The following is a 9,064-nucleotide window of genomic DNA, read 5'->3' as shown; positions in this document are numbered from 1 at the left end:
AAGTAAAATCTCTCACTGCCTCCATTTCTTCCCCTTCTATTTGCCAGGATGTGATGGGCCCAGTGGCCATGATCTTCCTTTTTTTGATGTTAAGCTTCAGACCATATTTTGCGCTCTCCTCTTTCACCCTCATTAAAAGGTTCTTTAATTCCTCCTCACTTTCTGCCATCAAGGTTGTGTCAAGGTTTCTGCCATCAAGGAAATGTCAAGATTGTTGACATTTCTTCCGGCAATCTTAATTCCGGCTTGGGATTCATCCAGCCCAGCCTTTCACATGATGAATTCTGCATATAAGTTAAATAAGCAGGGAGACAATATACAGCCTTGCCGTACTCCTTTCCCAATTTTGAACTAATCAGTTGTTCCATATCCAGTTCTAACTGTAGCTTCTTGTCCCACATAGAGAATTCTCAGGAGACAGATGAGGTGATCAGGCACTCCCATTTCTTTAAGAACTTGCCATGGTTTGCTGTGGTCGACACAGTCAAAGGCTTTTGCATAGTCAATGAAGCAGTAGATGTCTTTCTGGAACTCTCTAGCTTTCTCCATAATCCAGCGCATGTTTGCAATTTGGTCTCTGGTTCCTCTGCCCCTTTGAAATCCAGCTTGCACTTCTGGGAGTTCTCGGTCCACATACTGCTTAAGACTGCCTTGTAGAATTTTAAGTATAACCTTGCTAGGGTGTGAAATGAGTGCAATTGTGTGGTAGTTGGAGCATTGTTTGGCACTTCCCTTCTTTGGGATTGGGATGTAGACTGATCTTCTCCAACCCTCTGGCCACTGCTGAGTTTTCCAAACTTGCTGGCATATTGAGTGTAGCACCTTAACAGCATCATCTTTTAAAATTTTAAATAGTTCAGCTGGAATATCATCACTTCCACTGGCCTTGTTATTAGCAGTGCTTTCTAAGGCCCATTTGACTTCACTCTCCAGGATGTCTGGCTCAAGGTCAGCAACCACACTACCTGGGGTGTACGAGCCATCCATCCAATTTAGAGTTAGTTTGATTGAAATTAGCAAGTATATCTTCAGAGTATATGTATTTCATTTTGGAGCCACACTCAATATTTTCCCAGTGGTTTCCCTTTCCCTAAGTTTCCAGGAGTTCTGCAGGAAGGAACATTGCTGGCTTCTCCTAAGGGTTCTAAAACGATCGCCATATGTGGCAAGCATATGGCATAGCTTTATAATAGCATTAAGTAGCTAGAACATGGCAGATTTTCATAGACACACCATTATGGGAGGAAGTTGCTTCAATATGACAAACAGCTGCTTCTATAAATGTTGTCCACAGTGAAAGTAAACACCGTTATTTATGATGTGGTTATATTTAGCAATATCAAAGTAAGTAAGTTAATCAAGTACAACAGGCCTTGCTCATTTGGATAGTTGTCTGACATAAAACAAAAACTAAAGAAAAGCTACACAGCACAATGCTTTAGTGAAACCTTTCACATATTTGCAAATTTTAAAAGCCTGGTATATGTCTTCAAATTAATGCATTAGGTTGCGTAAATGCTCCTCTTGACACTGAAGTGTTATTTAAAATATATTACCTGCTGTTGTAAAATATGAAGATACAAAAGTGATGCCAAATTATTACACATAATTACTAGGGCAAATGACCTTGGTGCACTGGATAACCAGGTCTGATAAATGAGAGAGTTTGGCACATATCACTTAAAACCAAGTGTTGGTATACTTAAGGACATGGTTGAATTTTAGAGCTCCAAGGGATTCTTTGCTGGTTAAGCTATGCTATGCGAGTTTCAACAGCATGTGTTTCAAGATGTCAGTGAATCGCAGCCACTGTCTAAAAGGGCATCATTCTGTCTGCAGAGCTAACAATGTAGTATCAGATGGATGTTGGTTTGTACTGATGTTTTTCCTTCCTAATAAAAAAGGGAGGCCTCTTGCAAGCCATCATTCCTCCTGTCAGCGAGCCTCCCTATCTTAGAGGAAATCATGTAACAACTTTACGACAAATTCTGAGTATAGAATAAGAGTCTCTCATATTATTCAGCTACAGAAATTTTGTGTGATGTGCAAGGCCAGCCCAAGACTGTTTGCTGCCTGAGCCAATGGACAATATGGTCCCTTCCCATCCCTCCAAGTATAGAACCTGACTGGATTGATAGGTAAATATTAGTTCAGCACTGGTGATGGGACAGCCTTCTCTTCTGCACCCAAAAGTTGGCTATCTTATGCAGGTCAAGCCATGTGACACAGATAGCTGTGCTTTCTAACACCTCACTGATGCTCCACACTTTCCATCAGAGGTGGTTAATGGTAGGGCAGGCCCTGGTGATGTTTGTCTGGTTGCATCAAACAATTCTGTTAAATTTTGTTAAGAAAGCAAAGCATTCGAATGCTTTGCTATCTGAAAATGACTTATCTGTTTCAAAAAAAGAAAAAGAAAATTCTTCTTGAGCTCTATCTCAGATCATTAAACAAGATTGCATGCACTCAGTGAACCTACAGTATTTGAAATCTGCTGCCATTCAAGCACAAGTTGGAAAAACTGTAGTGGTTTGATCAATCATCAAAAATGGTGTATTCACCATATAAATGGGGGTCTGGGGAATGAGGAAGCATTTTGAAACTCCCAAGAACTTTCCTGAATGCAAAAAGTACTCAAGTGTGGTATTCGCTCCTCCACGTAATTACAATCAACAGCTATTTCAGAGGAACAATCTCAACTTACACTTGCAAGATTTCTTTCTCCCTGAAAACTCCTGGCTTATTGCTTTTTACTCTTTAAATACCAGAACCTTGTTCTTTTCGTTTTGGCGGCTGGCAATAAGTATGTTTCAGCAGTTTCTGCGGGGATCCAGCTCTAATCCTATCTTGTCCTGCTCAAGCACTCTTTTTGATTAAAAGGGTTTCACAGGATTTAAAGCATTCTGCTGGAATTGTTTGAACTTCACCAAAGGCCAGGCTGGTGTCTTCACAGCTGTTTCATCACAACAGAATTTAAGCATGAGGTGGTTTCAGATAAATCATTGCAACACAGGGGGAAAAATGGGAATGGTAGGCTTGTGGAATTAATTTTCACATCAGAGTTGCTTTGTCATATTATAGCTACAAATAAAGTGAGCATACTATGCGGGTTACAGACATTTATAGCCGCTTTTAGGGCTTATTCTAAAACTCCACTTGTAGCATAGTTCTGAAGGCACCACATTAAGTATGGTGAACCTGTTACTAGATGCCCAGCTATCTTATACACTAACATAGAATATGTAAACATAACATGTTAAAGCCGTCAGATTTATTGGGGAACTTCTCAGGCATTGTGTTGGTCCGCTTCCCTCCCTGCTTTTATGGCTGTTGACATGAGCAACATCACATGCTACCTTGGAGTGCTCAGATTTTTGTCTCAGCTAGGAAGAAGAAGAAGAGTTTGGATTTGATATCCTGCCTTTCACTCCCCTTCAGGAGTCTCACAGCGGCTAACATTCTCCTTTCCCTTCCTCCCCCACAATAAACACTCTGTGAGGTGAGTGGGGCTGAGAGACTTCAGCGAAGTGTGACTGGCCCAAGGTCACCCAGCAGCTGCATGTGGAGGAGTGGAGACACGAACCAGATTCACCAGATTACGAGTCTACCGCTCTTAACCACTACACCACACTGGCATGTAGTTCCACTCCTATCAAATTCTGGGCAGGATGCATTTGCAAAGTTGATTCAGGACATCCTTGCAAGTTTTGAGCCTGCAGAGGAAATATGGTGTGTGTGTGTGTGTGTGTGTGTGTGTGTGTGACAACTTTATGCTGAGATGAAGATTTCCCCCTGATTCAGAGGTCTTTATACACGTGAAGCTGATGCCAAGAACTCCCGCTCAATACAGGTGTGCGTAAGGAAACTTCAGTGTTTCTCCCTGAGAATTGTGAAAGGCTTTCAGTGAAGTTCCAATCTCATTTCTCCATATTTCAGTGGAATGGGGAAAATTTGCCCAATCACTATCATAACTAAATACTAAAAATCATAACATTTGTTGAAGGCATATATGAGCTGCATGTGCGTGGAAGGGCCATAGCTTAGTGGCAAAGCATCTGCCTTACATGCAGAATGTCCCAGGTTCAATCCCTGGCAGCTGCAGCTGGCGCTAGGAAAAATTCCTTGACCGAAACCCTAGATAGCCACTGCCAATCAGAGTAGGCAATTTTGGGCTAAGTCAACGAAATGAGTATGACTCAGTAAAAGACAGCTTCCTATGTTTCTGTATTCTGATGTTTCAAAAGTAGACATTGACCCTGGATAAGAATTCACTTCCCCACCAGTGAAGCTGCAAATATGCATCTGAAACATTCATGGCTCTTTTGTGGAAAGGTACCGTATAAAAGCAAGGTGCTAGTAATGAAAGATGTGCATAGATTTTAATTATCTCCTCCACAGTCAATAGAACTAAGGTGAATCTGTACATCTGTGAAAACACTAAAAATGAAACATTTATTACTAAGTGTGATTTACAGCCAGCTACAATTGAGTTACGATAAATGGATTGGCAATTTAGGTCCTGACAAAATCCACTGTAGCGATCATTTTCCTTGTTCCAGGTTAGCACATAATATTTTGTGATGCTATTCTGGCACAAGGTCCTCTTACAGAGGGCTGATGCACATTCAGCACTATACTTGCTCGCATGCCAACCGCTATGAGATAGATGCATAAATTGAGACTTCAAAGCAAGCTGTAAAACAAACAGTCCAATAGTAGCCATTAACCACATTGACTTAAAAAGTGAATGCCATTAAAATTAATACTAGAGTCCGCTGTTTCAATAAACTGCCAATGCTAATGCAATTCCCCCTGTGAGGATCATTATACAAGGATAGTTCTGTGGCATCATAGCCCTTTGCACTCTTGATCACAATAGGAAAACAATATACCTATAATTAAAAATCGCACAGTAGCGCTAATTAAGACACATACAAAACAAGCCATGTTCTAATGGAATCAAGTCCTTTCATTCTGTACTTAAACAGTGATGCTCTGTCTTAAATGTATGATCAGCTAATAGTCTTTTCCTCCTCGTCCCCTTTAAGCCCTTTGACTTACTTATCACATAGTAAATGTGGCTAGTAAAGAAATATTATTATTTATAATATTTTCATCACACCCTGTAACCAGAAAGGGGGGAAATGGCATCAGTAGCTCAAAGTGGCATTTTTGTCCTCCCATTTGCTGCATGCTTGGCTCCTTATGTATTGTAAGTACACAGAGGAAAGAGGCTGGCATTAATGGGATGTACAGAACAGCAGAGTGGAAACTGTTCAAAGCCACTGTTCAGATCTGATTGTTTGTTTGTGTCCTCAGTCAGTTTTTATAAAGGAGGTAGGCTAGGCTAAAATATAGTTACTCCTGCTAAATAGATGCCACAGATCCACTGACTGTCATGACTTTAGTATTTCCTTTCAAAGTGCTGTCTTGCTGGGTTCTTTGAAAGGGGCTTCTGGAAACCCCTGCTGGTAAAAAAGATAACCTCCCCTCCCTTAACACACACAGACACACACAAAGATTTTCTTGGTTTACAAAAGTACATGTATTGTCTCTCTTTTCAGGTTGTGCAATTTGCTCTATGCGGGGCTGCCATTGAAGCTGTCCCAGAAACTCCAGTGGGTGCAGAATGCTGCAGTGAGGCTCCTCACGGGGTCTCTGCCATGGCAGCATATTCACCCAGTGCTTTTCCAGCTGCACTGGCTCCCAGTGGAGTACAGGGTCAGATTTAAGGTGCTGGTTTTTACCTTTAAAGTCTTTCATGGCCTAGGACCCTCATACCTACGGGACCGCCTCTCCCGGTATGCCCCACGGAGGACCTTACGGTCCATAAATAGCAACACCCTAGAGATCCTGGGTCCTAAGGAAGTTAGATTAGCTGCAACCAGAGCCAGGGCTTTTTCAACACTGGCTCCGACCTGGTGGAACGCTCTGTCTCATGAGACTAGGGCCCTGCAGGGTCTGATTTCTTTCCGCAGGGCCTGTAAGACAGAGTTGTTCTGCCTGGCCTTTGGCTTGGAGCCAATTTGATTCCCTCCCCCTCTTTCTTTTTTCCTTTCTCCTCCTGTGATGAGGCTGCATTTTAATGTTTTAATGTTGTATTTTAATCTTGTTTTTAAGTTGTATTCATTCAACTTGCTTTTATTATTGTTTGTTAGCTGCCCTGAGCCCGGCCTTGGCTGGGGAGAGCAGGGTATAAATATTTTTTTAAAAAATATTATTATTATTATTATTATTATTATTATTATTATTATTATTATTACAATTACAGATCAGTTACATTTCTTGTGAGACATTAGTGTTGTATATAGTATAAGGTTGGAGAAAAAGAGTGGGGAGAATGGGTGGTGTGGTTAAACTTATATTCTTTTACTTAGTGTATGTGTGGTGTTTCATGTCAGCATCACTTAGGTAGGTTCTCTTTCTATTTGCTTATTATATTTCCTTGGTAGTGAGAGTGGGGGGGGGCAGGGTGTGGTTGGTTGTCTTTTAGTTGGCTGCAGTGAGATTTGTTTCCATGTGGGGAAGGTATTTTTGGGTCAAGATAGTCATATTGATTTGCATGCTGTCAGTGTATTCTTGTTGTTGTCTTGTTGGGCTGTGTATGTAATAAAGGGGATCCATACCAGGGTGAAAGCATCCTCTTTTATTTGTCCCCATGCCAGTTTCAGTCTATTGGTTAGCTTTTCTAGTAAGGCTGTTTCCCATACAATTTGATACCAGTGGTCCATGTTTAACACTCCTGACAACCTGCCCTCCTTTTGACATCAGGCAATTGATGGGTGGGTGGATACAAACCACTTTTCAAATCTGGTCCAAAAGGATTTGGGAAAATAATGATCTGGCTCACCAGCCAGATCCAGTTCCTGACCCCTGAGATTCTCAGGATCTAGCTAGATGTGAGTGCAAAAAAATTGTAAAGGAATATTAGCCCAGGGGAAAGCCTGAGCAGTATCAGAAGCACTGTGTGTGGGGGGGGGGGGGACTGAATGGTTCCAACAAAAGTACCCTTTCCAAAGCTACTATTTGCATTTTATAAGAAGCTTCAGTTGGTACTACTGTGGCATTCCCTTAAATTACAAATAGCCCATGTGGTTCCAAGGATGGCCAGTCTTCTCCTTGGGTGAGCAATTTACATAATAAAAATTGCACATTAATTGCATTTGCACAATTAACATGAAGTTTACTTTGGTACTCAAGGAGACATTCTAAATAAAGATTTGCATCAAACTAAATCATACCCATGTAGGGACGTGGGTGGCGCTGTGGGTTAAAGCCTCAGTGCCTAGGGCTTGCCGATCAAAAGGTCGGCGGTTCGAATCCCCGCGGCGGGGTGCGCTCCCGCTGTTCGGTCCCAGCGCCTGCCAACCTAGCAGTTCGAAAGCACCCCTGGGTGCAAGTAGATAAATAGGGACCGCTTACTAGCGGGAAGGTAAACGGCGTTTCCGTGTGCGGCTCTGGCTCGCTAGAGCAGCGATGTCGCGCTGGCCACGTGACCCGGAAGTGTCTTCGGACAGCGCTGGCCCTTGGCCTCTTTGAGTGAGATGGGCGCACAACCCTAGAGTCTGTCAAGACTGGCCCGTATGGGCAGGGGTACCTTTACCTTTACCTTAAATCATACTCATACCCCTTGTAATCAGTGGACTTCAGAAACTGTTATTGGTATTGACAAATTTGCTTCCTTTGCTCCTCACATGGCTACTCAGGACTCATCTACTTCTGGAGCCTGTGGCAGATATTTCAGGCTCAACCTGTGCATCTCATTCAATTTACATCATTTTATTTGCTTTGAAAAAACCATGTAGTTTTTGAGTATACTAACTTGGTCATTTTCCATCTAAATGATTAGGTTCAATTCAAAATAGATTACATGGACTCATCAGTCAGCCAATACATGTCAACTGAATGGTGTATAGGCAACCAGAAATAACTCTAAATAACATTATTTTATCTGTGTATCCTGGTAGAAGGAATACAGACCAAGATCGTTATTGGGTTTAATATGGTACAAGTAATTAAAGCCAATTGTGTCCCATATGCCCCCGTTATATACCAGAATTCCAGGTGGCATATATGCCTATCACAGGTACCTGGTTCTTGTTTCCAAACCTTAAACCCTGACAGGTGAAATTGACCATTGAATTATTATTTTTCTGAGCAGTACTTTGTGATCAATCTTCTTCTTCTTCTTCTTCTTCTTCTTCTTCTTCTTCTTCTTCTTCTTCTTCTTCCCCACCCATCTAGCTGGGTTTCCCCAGCTACTCTGAGCAGCTTACAGTGTATGTAAAACCATAGTAAAATGTCAAATATTAAAAACTTTTCAATACAGCCAACTTTCCAATGCAGTCCTTCCTTCAGATGTCTTCTAAAAGTTTTGTACTTCTTTATCTCCTTGACATCTGACGGGAGGGTTTTCCACAGGGAGGGCACCACTGCCATGATAGCACTCTGCCTGGTTCCCTGTAACTTCATTTCTCGCAGTGAGGGTACCAGCAGAAGACCCACAGAAGAGGACGTCAGTGTCCGGTCTGATAGATGGGGTTGGAGATGCTCCTTCAGCTATACTGGGCCGAGGGCACTTAGAGCTTTAAAGGTCAGCACCAACACTTTGAATTGTGCTCGGAAACGTACTGGGAGTCAGTGAAAGGCTTTCAGGACCAGTGTTATATGGTCTCGGCAGCCACTCCCAGTCACCAGTCTAGCTGCCACATTCTGGATTAGTTGTATTTTGCATTTATTCTGTCCCTTTTCTGCAAGTGGAGCCCCTTTTTTCATCCAATGTTAATAATTCTGCACACAAAAATGCTGTACGTGTGCTCTTTACATTCTTAAGCCTAGCACAAAAACCATCCTTATTGGGGGGAGGGGGGGAAACAGTGCCATGTTTCCATGTCCTTACCTCACAACTGTAAAACAAATGACACTTCTTCTAAAAAGCACTTAGATATATTTTGTCCATTTGTCCTTTGAATCAAAAGTTTTAGCCTTCCTTCAAGATGCCTCCTGGAGAATGAAATCTTGTAAATTAGAGCCACTTCTTTTCCAAGGAAAATGTGGTCACCTC

Source organism: Podarcis tiliguerta, assembly GCF_965153285.1.
Source record: "Podarcis tiliguerta genome assembly, chromosome: 4".
Lineage (NCBI taxonomy): Eukaryota > Metazoa > Chordata > Lepidosauria > Squamata > Lacertidae > Podarcis > Podarcis tiliguerta.
This window is presented reverse-complemented; position numbering follows the sequence as displayed.